This window comes from Pleurodeles waltl, chromosome 1_2, assembly GCF_031143425.1.
Source record: "Pleurodeles waltl isolate 20211129_DDA chromosome 1_2, aPleWal1.hap1.20221129, whole genome shotgun sequence".
NCBI classification, from domain to species: domain Eukaryota; kingdom Metazoa; phylum Chordata; class Amphibia; order Caudata; family Salamandridae; genus Pleurodeles; species Pleurodeles waltl.
The window spans coordinates 586,189,576-586,210,454 of NC_090437.1; positions in this window are offsets into that span (position 1 = coordinate 586,189,576).

Consider the following 20,879-nt stretch of genomic DNA (forward strand, 5'->3'; position numbering starts at 1 on the left):
GGGAAATAAATTCACTAACTTTAAATAAACTGGTGTGGTTATTCATGACTGAAAGGTCATGGTGTGTCGAAATACCAACTGTTATTGATTCCTAATGTGTTATTTTGATCTATTAATTGAGTATTGGCTATCGATTACAACAGTCATTGATTATTAGTTTAAGTGACCCGACTATTCTAGGATGAGGAGAACCCAACTCGGTTAAAAGGTTCACCGACCTCCAACGTAGCCAGGTATAGGGAAACTCATAAAGGCTGGACGCGTTATCAGTACTTTATCCCATATGTCTTAAACCAAGCAAAGTTGATTTCCTAAAAAATGCTCGAATCTTTTCCCAAGTTTGGTGTAATTACATTTTCCTATAGCTAAGAGCAAAAAGTCCAAAGGGGTCCTGGAAGGTAAATGCTACTTTTTTGATCCTCCCTTTAACTTTAGCCTGCCGAACAGATCTACACAAATCTTGGCTTGCCAATCTTGACCACTAGGATTAATTGGATGGTCAATGTTTTGCACATTTGTCAAATGACAACATAGTCATTAGCAAAAAATGCTTTTCAATGTGAAGTGAGTCTTAAATATAATTGTACTCAGGGATGTTTACATTGATCTAACATTAAACATGTGAAGGTAAAGTTATGCTGTTAACATTATTGGCCAGATTTAAGGAGCCCCTAGCGCCACCCTGTGCTACATTTGCATAATTATTTTTACACAAATATGGTGTTAAGGTGGCATTTCCCCAGCGCCATATTTACAAGGCGGCAAAATGCATGCTTTGCACTACTTTGTAACCCCTTGTGCCACATTATGTCTGCTTTGTGCATAATGTATACAAGGGGGGGTTTCCGGTGCTAGGAGGCCCAAAAAATATTGCAGTGAAATTGAATAGAGCAGGCATTAAAATGACACACCCATTTAAACAATGGGCCTCCTTGCACTTGGCTACACTAGTGTAAACATTTTTGACGCTACTGTAGCAAAGCGCCACACTAGCAGCAAAAATGTTGACACTATTATTCTAACTATCACCATGGTGCACTGCATGCTAAATACGGAGCAACCATGGTGTTGTTGGGTGCTGGTAGGGGGCACAGAAAAATTGACGTCTCACAGCTGATGCACCACTTTATCATATATCTGGGCTTAAAAGTCTCTGAAACTTGCATGTTATGGTTATGATCACAGCGTCACACTAATACACCTCAACACCATGTTTTATTTATTTAGAGTCAGGCCACGGGTGCATTATGGCTCTCGTGGCAATGCAATTCAAATGAAAAAATAACACATTTCAGTTCTGCAAAAGAGAAATAGCTAACTTCAATCTCTCTGTTTGGTTTACCAGAGCCAAGTGAGAAATAGATGTGCAGCTGTTCTTTTCCTACAGCTGGATGACATGTCCCATAATATCTCAATCAATGGCAATTATATTCTTTTCACCAGTGCTATATTTATATTCTCTAATTTATAACTAGGAAGAGCGGACTGTCATTAGGTCCTATTCTATTTTCATTATAGTGTATTATCATAGCTTATTTTGTGTGTGACGTAATAGCCGCCAAGTCACATGACAGCGTACACATTTCCAGACATATTATGTGACCTGATATGAAATAAGGCAACGTTTTGGGACAGTGAATGGTGATTAATGAAAGAATATAAAACGGGTATAATTCATTTTCAGTACTAAAATGTACACATATTTCCATATTACTCTTCAAACAATTTGTGATAATGCGTATTGGCACAAATAACACAATGAGGCATACATAAGAAAAGTGATGCTGCATACAGTGTAGCGCCAATTTTATTGCTCCCTTTAGGATCCTTCTACCACCACCATGGTGCAGAGTAGGGGGCAATAGCTTTCCTTGCACCATTTTTTCATCACCCTTAATGGGGGAATGCCCCCTTTGCATACATTATGACTGGCGCAGGCAAAATGTAACGCAAAGGGTTACAAAGTGGCGCAATGCATGCATTGCTCCACTTTGTAAATATGGTGTGGTCATCAAGAAATTATGCTAATGTGGCCTTAGAATGGCTGTTAAATATGCCCCCATGTCTCTAAGGTTTAAAAGTAACAATTATAACTAGACACCAGATCAGCAATTTACCCATCTTTGCTGGCAGGTATAACTCGATCTTTGATTTTATTTTGAATAACAGAAATCAGTATTTGTGGCATAAATAAATGAAAGCACCACTGCACTTCAGTCAGCACACTGCAAGTTAAATTCTTATGGGCATATATTTAGGTACAGGTTATGTCTTCTACCTTAATATAAACAATGTCTTCACCTAATTTTACTTCAGAAAAAGGTTGTCCCAGGTCCATGCTTCTCTAGTGAGCAACTACATGCACACAGGAAAACTTTTAATGGGTGTGGGTCCAAAATGCTGGCAGACTTCTCAGGACTACCATTGTATCCTGGTTATACATGTGATTTTCTCAATTCTCTAGATACAGCTCTTGTCCCCTTAGTATTAAAATACTCCAATTTTATAATCCTGTGCGACTTCAATCTCCACAGTCAGAAGACAAACAGACCAGAGTCTTTTAAAACTCTAGTAGAGCCCTTAACCTTACTCTTTCTTCTTCAGGCCCCACACATAAGGCACGCCATTGATCTAATACGGTCTAATACTATGATTACTCCAGAGAGGCCAGCTGAAATAACCTGTTCTGACCACCTCTTATAAATGTTTGCATGGGAATGCCCCATAATCTGGGGTGACAAGCACCCTAACACAAAAAATTATATTATCAGGCCCTGGAACAAAGTGAATATAGCCGTCCTACAGTCAACTACCTGTTTGAAACCCAGGCTTTCAGGTAATGTTAACAGGGATGCATGTATAGAGAACCTATGACTTCTAGAGGCTGCCAATGATGTTGACCCAAAAAAGTCTCCTCTTTAGGAAAGCAGAGACCATCTCCAACTGCACCATGGCTCTCTCCTGACATAGGAACAGAAAGAAAAACGTGAAAAAACTTGAGCGAGCTTAGAGGAGAAAATATTTAGATGCAGACTAAATAACCTTTGAACAGGCCCTTAGAAGCTAATATAACAATATAAAAAAGTAGCTCTAATTTCTATACCTCATAGATTGCTGAGGCTGACAACAGGCTAAAAGAAATCTTTGAGATTGTCTACTGCTTTATGGATGCCAAAGCACGGGCTCCCAGGTCACTCTTAAACCTCACAACAGACAGAAGTCAAGTGACTTTTTTAATTCAAAATTATTGAAATACAAACTAGCCTTGGTGCACCTTGGGTCCCTCTACTTTTGACCTGTCTCTCATGTCTTATGATGCCATCCCAACCAACCAACTGGTGTTGTTTTCTACACTACACAAGGAAAATCTGAAAAAAACTTTCTCTGGTCAGCAAATCTCCCCTCCCCCCCAGAGTATCACCCTCAATATATCCTGGGACAATTAACAAATGTTCAATGTCCTGAATATGCAAAGGTATTTAACACTTGTTAGAATTGGAATCTTTGGTTGACAGTCAGGTTACCCCCTGTTCAAGCAAGGACCCTCACTCTAGTCAGGTAAAAGAGAATCACCCACAGCTAACCCTTGCTTACCCCCTTGGTAGCTCGGCAGAGCAGTAGGCTTAACTTCAGTGTGCTAGGTGGAAAGTATTTGTACCAACACACACAGTAACTTAATGAAAACACTACAAAATGACACAACAGTTCGACAAATAAGAAATATTTATCTAAACAAAACAAGACCAAAACCACAAAAATCTGACATACACAAGTCAAGTTATGAGTTTTTAAAGATTAAACTCAAAAATAGCACTTAGAAACACAAATGCTTCGATGAGGTGTTAACACAGCGTTGTGATGGAGTCGTTTGCAAAAGCCGACACCAGCGGCGCTGGACACGGAGTCGCGTAGACCCCCAGGTACAGTGCCTTTGGTGAAGAGTGAAAACAAGTTGATGCGCGAAGTCAGGGATCGCGGCGTCTGTGCGAAACGTTGAATCCGCGCACTTCGAGCAGCGTCGGTCACGACGTGGTGTGTCGACTTCCACTGAGTCGCGGACTTCAGCTGGGCTGCCGCGGCATCGTGCCTGCGAAGGTCGTCGCGTTCCAGCGAAGATCACGGAGTCGGTTGCAGGCGGTGTCACCGGATTCAGCGGCGGCGTCGGCCCGAAGTTGTCCAAAGTCGATTTCCTTGGATTTCCACCAGCTTTCCTTTCAAGGGCCCAGGGACTGGATAGGGCACCACTTGACAGAGCAGGACTCTTTCCAGAGACTCCAGGTGCTGGCAGAGAGAAGTATTTGCTGTCCCTGAGACTTCAAACAACAGGAGGCAACCTCTAAATCAAGCCGTTGGAGAGTTATTCACAAGATGGAAGGCACACAAAGTCCAGTTTTTGCCCTCTTACTCTGGCAGAAGCAGTAACTGCAGGATAGCTCCACAAAGCACTGTCACAGACAGGGCAGCACTTCTCCTCCGCTCTTCAGCTCTTCTCCAGGCAGAGGTTCCTCTTGATGTCCAGAAGTGATCTAAAGTCTGTGGTTTTGGGTGCCCTTCTTATACCCAATTTCTCCTTTGAAGTAGGCCTATTTCAAAGTAAAGTCTCTTTGGAACATGAAATCCTGCCATGCCCAGGCCAGGCCCCAGACACTCACCAGGGGGTTGGAGATTGCATTGTGTAAAGGCAGGCACAGCCCTTTCAGGTGTGAGTGACCACTCCTCCCCTCCCTCCTAGCATCCTAGCACCGATGGCTCACCAGAATATGCAGGCTACACCCCAGCTCCCTTTGTGTCACTGTCTTGTGTGAGGTGCAACCAGCCCAACTGTCAAACTGACCCAGACAGGGAATCCACAAACAGGCAGAGTCACTGAAATGGTATAAGCAAGAAAATACCCACTTTCTAAAAGTGGTGTTTTCAAACACACAATCTTAAAATCAACTTTACTAAAAGGTGTATTTTTAAATTGTGAGCTCAGATACTCCAAACTCCACATGTCCATCCGCTCCCAAAGGGAATCTACACTTTAATCATCTTTAAAGGTATCCCCCATGTAAACCTATGAGAGGGACAGGCCTTACAACAGTGAAAAACGAATTTAACAATATTTTACTGTCAGGACATATAAAACACACTACTATATGTCCTACCTTAACCATACACTGCACCTCCTGCCCTTTGGGCTACCTAGGGCCTACCTTAGGGGTGTCTGACATGTAAGAAAAGGGAAGTTTTAGGCCTGTCAAGTGGATACACTTGCCAAGTCAAATTTACAGTTAAAAACTGCACACACAGACACTGCAGTGGCAGGTCTGAGACATGATTACAGAGCTACTTATGTGGGTGGCACAACCAGTGCTTCAGGCCCACTAGTAGCATTTGATTTACAGGCCCTGGCACCTCTAGTGCACCTTACTAGGGACTTACTAGTAAATCAAATTTGCCAATCATGGATAAACCAATCAACAATACAATGTACACAGAGAGCGTATGCACTTTAGCACTGGTTAGCAGTGGTAAAGTGCTCAGAGTTCAAAAGCCAACAGCAACAGGTCAGAAAAAATAGGAGGCAGGAGGCAAAAAGATTGGGGATGACCCTGCATAAGCAAAAAAGTCCTACACCACTTCTCTTGGACAGGCTCTGTTCCTGCAGTATGGAAATAGCCAGTGCTGTTCCACTATTAAAGAAACCAACTCCAGACAGTAAGATGTTTTCCAATTTCAAACCTATCTCCCTTATTCTGGCAGCTACTAAGAGCTTAGAATCAGTTGTGAACAAACAACTCTCAGAATCTTCTGCTACACCCTTCCCAATGTGGCTTTCACATATGACACAGTACCAAAACACCACTGCTTGACGTTTCAATAAAAGTATCTTTGGATAAAAGACAGAATGCCACCCTTATTCTGTTACATCTATCATCTCTTTAAATACTGTTGCCCATGGCACCTATTCATCTGTGGTATCAGGGGACAAGCCTTGCAATGGCTGACATCCTTCTTAACAGAGAGGGGACAATCGGTCTGGACAAAAACTAATTTCTCTAGGGCCAAACCACTCAAATGTGGAGTTCCCCAGGGCTCCTCATTAAGTCCAAGCCCATTTAATGTCTAAATGTCCCCGCTTCCCACCTTGGTGGAGTTTTTATTGTCACTAAGAAGCCTTCGGTCCCTACATGAGAGAAACCCTGGGTTGGCTCAGGAAAAGCCAATTGCAATGTAATCTGGATAAGACTGAAATTCTTCTGTTAGGGCCTAAAACTATCAAGAGTTTGCTCAGCATTTGGCTTAGAGTTGGATCCACTCCCTCTCCTCCGTCTCAGTCAGCAAGGAATCTGGAAGACATTTTTGACAACAACCTATCCTTCAATGATAAGATCTATTCAGTCACTAGAAACTGCATATGGATTCACAAGGCTCTGGAAACATTCCTGCCCCTCTGCCTCTGGGAGGCACACAAAACCATAGTTCGAGCGATAATTCTCCATAAATTAGAGTACGCAAATTTCTTATACCTGGGATTACCCGCCTATCTAATTTGCCATCTTCAGGTGATCCAAAACACTGCAGTCCGTCTGCTTTACAGTCTTCAAAAAAGGAAGTTTAATTTCACGGTCACTTGCTAAACTGCACTGGCTTCCAGTCAGCAAAAATCTTTTTTAAAGCACGTACTCTGGCACATCGTGCCCTGTACAGTCCATGCCCACTGTCCCTTCACAAAAGAATTGAAAAATACCATTCTAGCAGAAACCTTCCACCCTGTAAGTCTCTCTTAATTTCCATCTCCCCGTTTAAAAAGATCCAGATGCAGTGGTACATCCTTCTTAGTAAAAACAGCCAAAATATGGAATCATCTTCCTTTGCATCTTAGAACCATAGAAAATTAATCTGCCTTACATACATCTCTGAAGACCTAACTCTTTAATCTGTAACACCCCCCATTCCCCCGATGTTGCTCTGGTTACAGCGCTTGGCACTCTTCTTGAGTAGCTGTTCACGCTTTACAAATAACATCATTCATTCATTCATCCTTGCAGTAATGCTCTTGTTCTGAAAAGATAGCTAGGGTCGCTGTAATGGACACACTCATACTTGAGACGGTGAATTATTTTATGCAGTAAGGAAGATGAATGTCAGTATAGAAAATAAATAAAATAGATTTGGGAGATCCCCATTTCCCTGGACGTGCCTGCATGCGGGAGGCAGGAGGGAGATATATTTCAGGTTAGTTCTGAGAGGCTGTGAAAGCAAACTACTTTTTAGTTTGTAGGTGCTTAGATCGGGGCGAGGATAGTCTAAGGATAGTCTGATATTCACCATAATATTATTTGCAGAGCGAAGAATTAGAGGATATTTGCTTTACACCATTTCTCTTTGGTTAGTATGTTGTTATCCAAACAAACAGGGAAAATTGGACATTTATATCCAAAAGCTCTTTGTATTTCTAAACTATATGACCAGGTAGAGACAAGAACACTATATGGGTATAATGATCCCGTGTTCACTATTTCATGCCCTCAAATGTTTTCTTTTGCTGCCCTGTGTTTCTTTATCCACTAAGTATGCAGTTTGTTGCTTGTGCTTCTATATGCTTCAGCAAAGGAACACAAACATTAACCTAAGTGCAAACCAAAATGATATAAGGAGCAGGCCTGACACTATTCTTTTTTATACCTATCTTCATTGAAATAACAACTGTCGTAAAGGTATAGTTCATGTGCGCGCACAGATATGGCAGCCTTATGCCATTTTTAAAAGAAATGCTATTTTGTCCACTTGAAGCTTAGCTTTTTGAGCTTTCTGTTTATCAATGGCAAAAAGAAAAAGAAAGTGATTCTTCAGGATAAACATTTTTTACTCTAGTGCCTCAACACTAAGAAGCCACGTGACAGAAGACTAGCGGCCCTGTCTCACACAAATCTTGATAAATAGATGTAATTTGTTTAAGCCGCTGCCAATCTTCTTAACGCCATCCAATGCCCCTCCCACTCCAGAACCTACTTAATGGAGGTCGCAGCGCAAAGCCATTGAGCAGGTCCTCAGGCCAGCTCCCTTTCGCTGTCTGCTTGCCTTCCCTCAGCCTTACAGAGCTCAGGTTAAATGCCTCAGCATTCTTGCTCAGAGCGCCGCTGCGGGTTATGGTAGCCTTCCTGGTAGTCTTGTGCTAGACGCACTTTGCCAATTTTGTTATTTTGTCTGCTGCCGGCATTCCTATGTCTCCTCATTTGTAACAGTTTTCCACTGTTATTCTGTGGCCTCATTTGTAGCTGTTGTTTAGCAGTTTTGTCTCTCTGTGGATTTTTGCCTCCCCGGAGCTGCTTTTCACTCACCCTCCGCCTCGGCCCTGCTTCTCTCCAGCTGTTTTTTCCTATCCCACTGCCAGCCCGCCCACCGCCACCCAGTGCCCCTGCAGCCCCAGGACCTACATAATGGAATCCACAGTGGGGCTGTGCAGTGGGTACATGAAGTGGGCGTGCTGCTGGCACAAGAAGAGGTGCACCAAGGGCAATCTCATCTGTGCCCGCCCTCGCCTGGACTGCGGCCGGCACCAGCAACCCTGGTTTCCCCACAATCCGCTGATACTTAGCCTCCGAACTCTGGGACCCGACACCCAGGAATTAAGACTGCTACTGCAGCGCGTTCCCTCAGACCACGGTAGGACCATTTGCCTGTCACTGATGTCACTTCATCAAACACTGAAGCTACCACTGGTCCCACACTGCCGCTCCCAATCCCATGAAAAAACTCCATTGCCTACTGCTCAACGCAAGATTCCTCTACAAATGGGATTCCCATCGGGGATAAAAGGAAGAGCAATCAATAGTGCAATTGTTAACAGACTTGACACTGTGAACAAGGCCGTACTGGCTGAAACGCGTAGTTGATGGAATGATGATTTTCAATAAATCAGCTTGAATCTAAGCTCCACGAGAGTGCAGCATCTTTAATCTTTAGTGAATTATGTCTGAGGACTTTGGTCACGTCCTAACGCTGGCACCAGCAGCCAGAGCGCGCCGCTTTTGGACCGCTTTGCTTTCACATGTAATATATAAGACCATCGCCCGGCATGACAGGATTGGTAAAATCCAAAATCTTTGCAGTGGTGGAACAGGAGACACAAGTTTCCTGCATTCTCACTAAACTTGAAGACGATTATAGCCTGGATTCGTATTGACCTCAATTTCACCTAGTGTTTCCCTGTATTAGAATCAATACCGGCGACAGTCTCATATATGATGGTGGGTATGTGTTCCTGGTAAAGATTTCCTTCATGCTGATGCAACCCTGGAAATCAGAAGGGTTCGTGGACCAAGCAGCAATCACGTCTGAAAAAGTAGCAATTGTGGTCTGCCTCATTAGTGACACCGGCATTTTAAGAAAAAATATGATTGTGATAAAAGTGACATGTGCATAAAAGACTGAGTGAACTGTGCATTTAAAATAATAATACAACTCAATTTTATTTTCAGTTGAAACACCATGATACTGCAAGTACTAGCATTCCCATCAGGGATAAAAGGAAGAGCAACCAACAGTGCAATTGTTAACAGACTTGACACCGTGAACAAGGCCATAATGGCTGAAACGCATAGGCAAAGGAATAACGATTTTGAATAAATCGACGTGAATCTGAGTCCCAGGTAGTCATCATGGGAGAATGAGATCACCATCTGCGTGTCATCGCCATAGGACACCAGCAATAGCCCATGAGCCTCTATGGTCTCAGCAAGAGGGTGCACATAAATGTTAAAAAGGGTAGGGCTCAAGAAGGAGCCCTGAGGCATGCCGCAACAAGATGGAAAGTTGGCTGAGAGAAAGGTCTGGTCCTGAAACTGAATGGAGCGATTCAGCAGGAAAGATCCAAGTCAGCTGAGGGCGGTGTCCGTGATCCCATCACTGGTGATCATTTGCACTAGAATGGAATGATCTACAGTGTCAAAAGCCACACTGAGGTCTGAAAGAATGATGGTGGCTGATTGGCCCTAAAATTAGATGCTTCTGAGTGTGTCAACCACAGCCACTAAGGCTGTCTCTGTGCTGTGCAGCAGGCAAAGCCTACCTGATGGGATGTAACAGTGACTGTGATTCTAGCAAAGCCAAGAGGTGCTTGTTGACATATTTCTCCAATAATTTGCAGACATCCTGCAAAAGTGAATTTGGCCCAAAGTTGCTTATGTTCAGAGGGTCCAGATAATGGTTTTTCTAAAAAGCGGCTTAATTATTGCATGCTTCCAGTGCTGGGGGACAGAACCAAGAGTTAACAAAAGACTAAGGGGCATATTTATACTCTGTTTGGGCCGAATGTGCGTCCAAAATTTTGACGCACAATTGGCGCAAACCCTGCCCCATAGTTATACTTTGACGTCCGACCCCGCGGGCGTCAAAATTCCACCGTGTGCGTCATTTTTTGGAAGGGGGAACCAGCCTTGAGTTAATTATATGCAAGGTAGGCGTTCCCTTCCAAAAAATGACTTTAAGGCCTGTGTCCCATATTTATACTCTGACGTCATTTTGACGCACAGGAGGGGGTGGGCCTTAAAAAATGGCGCACAGCCTGATGGGCGCCGTTTTTTAACGCCTGGGTCAGGGCAGGCGTTAAGGGACCTGTGGGCTCGGAAGGAGCCCAGAGGTGCCCTCCCCTGCCCCCAGGGACACCCCCTGCCACCCTTACCCACCCCAGGAGGACACCCAAGGATGGAGGGACCCATCCCAGGGAAGTAAAGGTAAGTTTGGGTAAGTATTTTTTTCCGATTTTTTTTGTGGCATAGGGGGGCCTGATTTGGGCCCCCCTACATGCCACTATGCCCAATGACCATGGCCAGGGGACATAAGTCCCCTGGGCATGGCCATTGGGCAGGGGGGCATGACTCCTGTCTTTGCTAAGACAGGAGTCATGTCAATGGAGGTTGGGTGTAAAAAAAAATGGCGCAAATCCGGTTTGAGGCCTGAATTTTGCCTCAGACCTGACTTGCCCCATTTTTTGACGCACAACCCCTATTTCCCCATACGCCGGCGCTGCCTGGTGTGAGTCATTTTTTTTTACGCACACCAGTCCGCAGTGCCGGCTAACGTAATTTCATAAATAAGGCACCCACATGGTGCGTTGGAACGGCGTTAGCCGGCGGTAACATTTTTGATGCACAACTGCGTTGGCGCAGTTGTGCATCAAAAAGTATAAATATGGGCCTAAGTACTTCTGCTAATCAGGCAATTGAAACACTCCCCTTGCTGCTGAATATGTATAGGTACAGGGTCAAGCGGTGATCCTGATTTCACTGCAGTTAGCAAGTCTGTCTCCGTACTGACAGGGAGAGGAGGAAAAGCTGGAAGAGTCCGACCTAGCAAAGTCACGGAGTCATCTCCAGGAGCATCACTAGAGACAACCATTTTAAAGGTAGGAACAGTGGGAAATGCGGAGTAATATTTCATAATTTTGTCTTGAAAGAAAGCAGCCAGTTTGTTACAATGTTCAATAGATGCAGTGGGGGAAGGGGTGACTAAAGGGGGCCTAATTATACTTTTTAAAGATTTCCTTTGAGGAATTTGTAAAATTGATAATCTTTGAGGAGTAATAGGCAGCTTGAGCAACTTTAATTTCTGAGTGGTAGCGGCGGATGTCATTCCTACACTCTGTCTGTTTGGACTAGGTCATATTAGGCATTTAGCTGGAGGCTTAGATAAGGAAGGATGGTCTTTAGTCACAGTAAAAGAGATTAAATAATGGCCAGTCCAAGTCAATGCGAGGGGGGGACTGGACCTGCAAATTATTGATGTTACTAAATATTTAGTCAATAGTGTGTCCTTTCACATGGGTAGGGCCTTCCACCAACTGAGATAGTTGCAGGGCGGCTATATCCTGTGAAAGAGTTTTTGAGGTATTATTAGATTGATCATCCATGTGGAGGTTGAAATCACCCAATAGGGTGAGGTTAGATCTTATCATCACACGATTAGAAATTGCCTCAGTGAGAGAACAAAGAAATTTGGTATAGGGACGAGGTGGTGTATACAACAGGAGCTAGATAGTGATTGAGAAAAGCAATTAAACAAATTCCTGCATACAATTGCGAGTCCACCCCCAGCTTCGGCCACCCTGTCCAATCTAGAAATAGAATAACTGGGGGGAGTGCAGCAGCAATGTCAAGCCCAGCCTCCTTGTTTAGCCATGTTTCCATGAGATGTAGGGCATCAAGATCTAAATCAGCCAGAAGGGTGAATATATCCTACTTATGAGAGGGCAAAGAATGGCAGATGACCAGATAAAAATGCCAGCCAAACTCTGAGGGGACCGATAAGACAGAGGGTAAGGACTGAGCCTGCTAGCATAAGTGAACATATTTGGAGAAAGAGGGCAGGGTCTCTGGCCTCTGGGCCTGGCCCGGTGCAGATGGGCTTGCCTCTGATGTACCTTTGGTGTGCCTGTTGCGTGCATTCCCTGCACGTCCTCACCATGGCCATCATTTAAAAGGCAGTCAGAGAAACAGTAAAGCGCTGAATGGCAGGAAGTGGAAACTAGCCACTTCTGGTCGGAGTGCCAAAACAAATATTAACAACAAGATAATTTCCCCCCACAAAACCACCAAGATTAAAAGTTTGAAAAAAGTTTTTTTTTTTACTCACAAATAAAAAGCAGCGTGAGGTAGCCTGAAGCAGGTTACACCGTTTTCACCTTCAGCTGCAGCCCAATGCCCACTAAGGGCTGAGAGTCTATGCCATGGCCGTCATTAAAAAGGCACTGAATGTGGGAACAAACCACAGACTGATGCAGCCTTACGCAGGTTACACCTGCAGCCCAATGCTCATTAAGAGTTCAGCAGTCTTTTATTTGCAGCAACCCCGTATCCACCATTATAAGCATATCATGTCACCATATGAGTTATTAACACAAATATAGGACTCAAACCTCATGTCCAAAACAGCCATTCTACTAATAGCAGTATCAAAATAGTCATTTAATACAATGCTTCAATACTTCATTATTGAAAAAAATCAAATGAAATTGAAAAGAATATAATAAAACAAGGGGCAATATTATCAACAATACTCAACATCCCCCATTGTGTAGTAGGTCAAATTCAAAATGCAATCAACTTCATTTTAACAGAAATCCCATAAACAGTACTGTCATAGTCGTATTGAGCCCAAGTGAGTGAATCGTTTTTACATGAGATCATATTCTTTTATCTAAAGAAGTGCAAACATTAAAATAAATTAACATAACAATATTCCTATTACTAATACTTCTGCTGGTAGTCTCCTAACCCTTCTTCATTACATATTACCTTGTGACCTCCACCTCTCCGGGTCACATCGCATCTATAAATCCAATGCGAGGGGGTGCTCAACACCCCCATCTCAGCTGACCACCACCTTTCCGGGGCATATCCTTAAATCCAATGCAGGGTGGTCACTACTCGGCCCTCCCACAGCCCTGGGGAACAAGTACCAATGAATTGCAGGGATACTGCTCAAACCCCTGCAGCCCCAGGGACTGCCACCTCCCTGTGGCAAAATTTTAAAAAGATAGGGGTTCTTTGGCGGGCCCTGAGGGGCACCTGCCCCCAATTTACATTGGAGGGGGGCCACAGTGCTCCCCTGGAGGAGCCACAGATGGCCCTGGTGACCACCATTGCCCAGGGCCGGTTCCTGCTAAATTCTGGGATGACCACCCCCAGGACATAGCTGTTTGCTCTGACTTGCTCTGATTCAGAGCAAACAGCTCTCCCTTGCTGTGAGTGTGAGCAGAGGTTTCCTTTGTTTCCCTGCCCACAGAGATGGAGGCAGATGCAGTCAGGGAAACAGAGGAAACATTGCTCTCACAGAGCCGGCTGGAACAGTGGAACCGTGGGGGCCTTCAGGCTCCCGCTACTGTCCTCAAAATTGTGACCTGGTGCCCTGGGGAGCACCCATGTCACATGACTGGACTCTGGGGGATGGGGTCCCCAGGGCTGAGATTGTCCTGGGGTGGTGGAGCCATGCGGACCCCGCCCCACAAAAACTTAAATAATTAGGCCAGGCCCTGGGGGATGGGGTCCCTGGGGCCGAGATCATCCTCGGGCACTGTGACTGGCTGAAGGCTGTGTGGAGTTGGGTGGCTATAGAGTTGGCAGCAGGACCTGGCCATGTGTCAGGTCCTGAAGCAAACCCCTGCTGCACATGGCTGAAGGTCATGCGCAAAGTGGAGTTGGGTTGTTATGTAAGTCAGGTTCAGGGCCTGGCTGCAGGCCCTGCAGCCAACCCCCACTGTGAATGGCCGAAGGCCATGCGCAGTGCAGTGTTGGGTGGATAAAGGGGTTGGGTTGTAACAGGGGTTGGCCACAGGGCCTGGCCGCAGGTCAGGCCATGTGGCCAACCACCACCATGCTATAGTACTGAAAATTACTGTATGTTAAAAAAAAATAGACATTCACTGAATAAAACATAGGTTACAGGGACATTATAGTTAGGTTCACATTTTAAACATACAAAACTATAGAAATTCACGTTATAGTTAGAGCTATTTCAAGTAACTATAACTCACACACTGAGGTAACTATAACTCGCGCCCGCATCATGCACTGCTAATTACCCCAGTAATTACAGCACTCATGATATCTTTAATAACATAACTGATAATGTCACTGTAACATCTGCAGTAAATGTATTGATCAGATCATTTGAATAGCAGGGTGCAAGGTTCACGCAACTCTCCAGGACAGGGATGGAGAGCTGCTTCGCTCCCAGTAACACCATTGTCTTCATGGACTGGTGGGAGGCACAAATTGTCTAGACAGAAGCTAAAGAGTGCTGGACCAAACATTTTACTTTTTGGATACGGTACATAGATGACTTGTTTTGTCATCTGGGAGGGTCCCCAGAAAACCTTAGAAGAGTTTTTTTACTTCATCTCTGCAAATTATTTAAATCTTACATTCACATATAAAATCCACACTTCTGAAATGGAAATTTTGGATGTGTTGGTTATGGTGGAAAAGGGAGAGTTACTCAATAGGCTCTTCAGAAAGGCTACTGCTGGCAACATCATTCTTCATGCCCACAGCCACCATCCCTCTAACTTAAAATGGAGTAATCCTTTTAGTGAGCAAAAAAGGCCCTAAAGAAACAGCATTACCCCTGAAGTATCTGAAACAGAACAGCAAAAGTTAATTGATCAGTTCCTGTCTAGAGTTCACCCCAGAAAGGTGATCCAATCTGCCTGTGACAAAGTGGCCAAACTATCTAGGGATTCCCTTTTGGTACCTAAAAAGAAATGTCAGGGGCAGAACCAAGTCAGATTCATCACCATGTATGACAGTGAATCCAATAAATTCAGAAGTGTGATGGGTAAATACAGGCATCTCATCAGGTCTGACAGTATGATTGGCAACCTAGTTAGTCCTCGTCCCCTTTCCACCTACAGCATGAACAGGTCTTTGCAAGATATGTTGGTACATAGTTTTCCCAGAAAGGTACAAGGAACATAATGAAAACGTGTATTTTACCTACTGGAAAATTGGTGAAAATCAACACGTTCATAAATTGTAACGGTTGTTTTGTTGTCTATGTCTTAATGTGCCCATGTGGTTTGCAGTACATGAGTAGTACCATCTTCCCTGTCAAGAAGAAAATGTTAGAATGTGCAATCAAGAATGGTGCCCCAAACTACACCATTGTTCATCATTGGTAACAAACACATAATCCTATTTCTGATAAGTTCTGTTTCTTTGGTGTTGACAGGGTTTTGATGAATGTGAGAGGTGGAGGCAGAGAACAAACCTTCTGGAAGCTGGAGTCCCAATACATAATCAAACTCAACAGCAAGCATCTAGGGATACTCAACTTGGATGAATAGTTAAATGTTCACATTGGTTAGATTGTACCCATTGTCAGCTTTATTCCTTATTCGGTATACAGTTTGTATGCAAAGCCATCATCCGACTTGTTCATTTAAGATAGTCCATGAGTTTTTTAGCTGCATATATGTTTTATGGCTATGGTCATGTTTGTTTTCCTTTGTGAGTTGTAGTATTACTTTGCATTTGATTGACATTTGTTTATATTATAAGCCACTTGCCATGTCCATGACATAATTTGTTAATGGGGTGGTGGTGATTGCTTGTTGCTTTGTTGAGTATGTTTCTCTTTGATATCATATGCAGATGGGGGGATGCACTTACTGCCAGAATGTATCTATTCTGGAGTATTAACATGAGCAGCATACATTATATATATTATTTTACTTTCAAATTCGATTCTCAATCTCCCTGTTTTATTTATTTCGTATATGGGAACTCCTCCTGTGTTATAATATTCTTTCACTACCTGTCTTATATTTTTCATGCTAATTTTTTTTAGCTTTTGCATATTAGTATTTTCAAATCATTTGTACATCCTCACAGAGAGTCTTTTTTTCATGTGTATTTCTATCATGGGCTGTTTTCTTTTGTACTTTTTTCATGTCCATAACACTTTGTTTTTAAAGGGAATTGTGCACAATAGAAAAATTGTTGTTTGGCCATGAAAAAGGCCTTTTGGTAGAAACATGTAGCCATCTAATAAATGTGACACTTTGGCATCTTAGAGTGTGGGCTGGTGTTTCTTTGGCACTCTGACTGGATTTATCAGCTGGTCCTGCACGTGCTGTTTTGCACATAACCAGTTTGGTGTGTTGACTGGAAGAACTGCAGGATTATATATATATATCTATATGTATATTTTTAAATAAATATAAATATAACTATATATATATATATATATATATATATATATATATATTTTTTTTTTTTAATAAATATAAATATAACTATATATATATATATATATATAGTTATATTTATATATTTTTTTTAATATACATATAGATATATATAAACTACCTACTACCTATGGGAGGTCACCAATAGGTACTTATAGTTAGGACATAGTTTCCATAGGAAGAACATTTATTGTTTTGCCAATTACTTTGGCACCACTTGAGAAATCTTCACAACATTTTCAAAAGTAATACTACAGTCAATTCAGCTGCAGTCTTGAAAGTTTCAGGGTGATCCGTCAAGCAGGGGCTGAGACAAAGTGGGGACCCAAAATGCGTTTTACTCATGTATTTTCCCATAAGGATTTTGAACATGACTACAATCCGAAGCGCTGGAATGTAATTAAACCAAATTTGGCAGAAAACTAGCTTGTGGTCCAGATTTCAATGTGGTGTAAATCTGTTGAGTAGTTTTTGAGATATTAGAATTTTACAAATATAGGCCCTCATTACAACATTTGCGGTAAAAGACGCTTACTGCCGTGCAAAAGGCCGCCAACACACCGCCGCGGCCAGGGAATTCCGCTACAGCTATTACAACTCACTGCTCAGAAACCGCCAAAATCTAGACACCCACACAAGTCCGCCACACCAAAGGTCAGTGATAAACTGGCGATAACAAAACCTCCACCATCACGCCAACAGGAATACACCCACACTATCATGACCCACGAATCCACACAGCGGTCTTTCAACCACGGTAATCCATTGGCGGTACACACCACCACACTCAAAATACACACACTCTTACAAAACACAACCACATTGGACAATTCAAAATACACACACCTGATACACATACACACACCACTCCCACACACCCAATACAATATAAAACACACACCCACATTACCCACAAACCTGACTACCCAAAAATCCAAAGAAGGCCAGAGAGACAGCAAAGCAAAGACAACACCAGCATACAGAGGCACACAACACCATCACACATACACATCCACGCACAAAACACCACACACCCCTAAACATCACCCCACACATCACAGCACACACCACCTCACACATCACCCACACCACCCCATGGCACCGCAAAGACACCCCAGGTTTTCGGAGGAGGAGCTCAGGGTCATGGTGGAGGAAATCATCCGGGTAGAGCCACAGCTATTCGGATCACAGGTGCAGCACACCACCATAGCTAGAAAGATGGAGCTATGGCGCAGAATCGTGGACAGGGTCAACGCAATGGGACAGCACCCAAGAACACGGGATGACATCAGGAAGAGGTGGAACAACCTACGGGGAAGGTGCGTTCCCTGTTCTCAAGACACCACATTGCGGTTCAGAGTACTGGCGGCGGACCCCCACCTCCTCCCCCAGAACTAACAACATGGGAGGAGCAGGTCTTGGCTATACTGCATCCTGAGGGCCTCACAGGCGTAGCTGGAGGAATGGACTCTGCTAAGTGAAATCTTTAACTACTTCATCCCCCACCCTACCTGCATGCTATCACATACCCCCACCCTCGCATTCGCCCCCATCACTCCAACTCCTCACATATGTCCCACTATCACACACCACACATCCCAACACCAAGCTCTGCATGCAACAACAAAGCATGGACACCCATCACCAATGCATGTCCACTACACATACCCACACAGACCCCTAAACAATTATCACACAAGGTCCTACACAGGAATGAAAGCACTGGGGTACAGGGTCACCCACCCATTGCACACCATGGCACACACAGATGCTAAAGCTATGCATTTACACCCCTGCAGGACCCCTACCCAACGTCACCGGACAGGAGGTTCCAGACATGTCCACTCCACCCACAGAAGAGGCCCCCAGTGATGACAGCACCTCCGTCCAACTGGATCTAGATGACCAGCCTGGCCCATCTGGGACCTCGGGACAGTCGGTTCCCCTCACACAGTCACAGGCCGCCACAGAGCCTCCCCCCTCAGGAAACACCAGCACAGCACCCACCCAGCCGGCCCATACCTCTGTCCTCAGGACATGTCAAGCAGCAGTGTGTCCACCACTACAAGGAACCCAGACTAACCCACCACCCCAACAACAGCAGGGACCTGGGGGCAGTGGTAGTGGGCACACGGTTCAGGGGACAGAGGCCCAGGAACACAGGGGAACTGAGAGGGCTGCTGTGCGACAGGGGGAGGACAGGCGCAGGGAACCCACTCTCCATGAGTCCCTCTCCAACATCATGGGAGCCTACCATCATTCCCAGGAGACGATGGCAACGGTACTGGGCAAGTTTCAGGATACCCAGCGGCTGCAGGAGGACCAGTATTTGGGGTTCAGGGAGGAACTCAAGTCCATCAATACCACCCTGTGCACCATTGTAGGGGTGCTGAAGGACCTTGTGAACACCAAGAGGGACACTGTGGCACAACAAGGGGCCTCTGACACTAGCCTGGATGATGAGCTGCCCACCACCTCCACCGGCACTAGTGGACAGGAGGTACAGCCACAGGACCACAACACCAGCACCCCACCCCCTGCAGATGGAGAACCACCCCACAAACGGTCCCTGAGATCCAGGAAAAAGACAGAGAACAATGCCAAGACCCCCACCAAGAAATTAGACCACCCTGATTGTCATCCTTCTGTCCCACTTTGTCACCCTGTCCATCCTTAAACTGCCCTAACTCCACTTCCTATGCCCCTTTGGACAATGCACCTGTGAGACAAATAGACTGGACTCTGCCATGGACATTCCTCCACCACCATCCCTGACCATTTTACAACCCCCTACACTATTTTGCACTTCAATAAACACCCTTGAATCACAAAACAATCTGGAGTCAGTCTGTGCTTTCTCAAATGCATTAGCGATAACTAAGGAAAATATCAATGTCCATTGTATTGTCAACATACCTATGTCACACACCTCTAGTCCATGAGGTAACATAGCAGAGGTCACACAGTGGGACCCACATCTGTGAAATAGAAAGGGAAAGTGACAAATCAGGGTCCATACACTGGGTGAAAGTGACAGACAGATGAGAGGTCGAACAATTTCATCAGATGTAGGAGGCAGTGAGGTCTTCTTACCTGCGTCTCACTGGACGTATTGATGGATCACGGTGTTTCTGTTGTCTATGTCCTATTCTTCTGCCTCCTCTTCTTAACTGTCCACAGGTTCCACAGCTGCCTCAAGACCTCCATCTGGACCATCCTCCTGCAGAAAAGGCACCTGTCGTCGCAAAGCCAAGTTGGGCAGCATACAGCAGGCCACGATGATCTGGCACACCTTCTTTGGTGAGTAGTATAGGGAACCACCTGTCATATGGAGGCACCTGAACCTGACCTTCAGGAGGCAGAAGGTCCTCTCTATAACCCTCCTAGTTCACCCATGTGCCTCATTGTAGCATTCCTCTGCCCTTGTCCTGGGATTTCTCACTGGGGTCAGTGGCCATGACAGGTTGGGGTAGCCAGAGTCACCTGCAAATGTCGAGGGACAACTGTTAGACCCACACACTGACCCTTAGGGACAACCCCAGACAACTATTCACACTGTATAGTGTCCATGTCCTCACCTAATAGCCACACACGGTGCCTCTGGAGTTGCCCCATCACATAAGGGATGCTGCTATTCCTTAGAATGTAAGCGTCATGCACAGAGCCAGGAAACCTGACGTTCACATGGGAGATGTACTGGTCGGCCAAACACACCATCTGCACATTCATTGAATGGTAACTCTTCCAGTTTCTGCACACCTCTTCACTCCTGCGGGGGGACCAAGGCTACATGTGTCCCATCAATGGCACCTTTGATGTTGGGGATATGTCCCAGGGCATAAAACTCACCTTTCACTGTAGGGAAAATAATGTAGCTGTGCATGTGTTTCAGGAGGGCAGACAACACTCTGGACAACACGTTGGAGAACATAGGCTGGGACATCCCTGATGCAATGGTCACTTGCCAGGAAATGGAGTACTGACAGGACCTGCACTAGAGGGGGGAGTCCTGTGGGATGGCAGATAGCTGACAGCTGACCTCAGGTCTGGCTCCAACTGGGCACACAGTTCATGGATTGTGGCACGATCAAGTCTGTAGGTGACTATTACATGTCGCTCTTCCATTGTCGACAGGTCCACCAGCGGT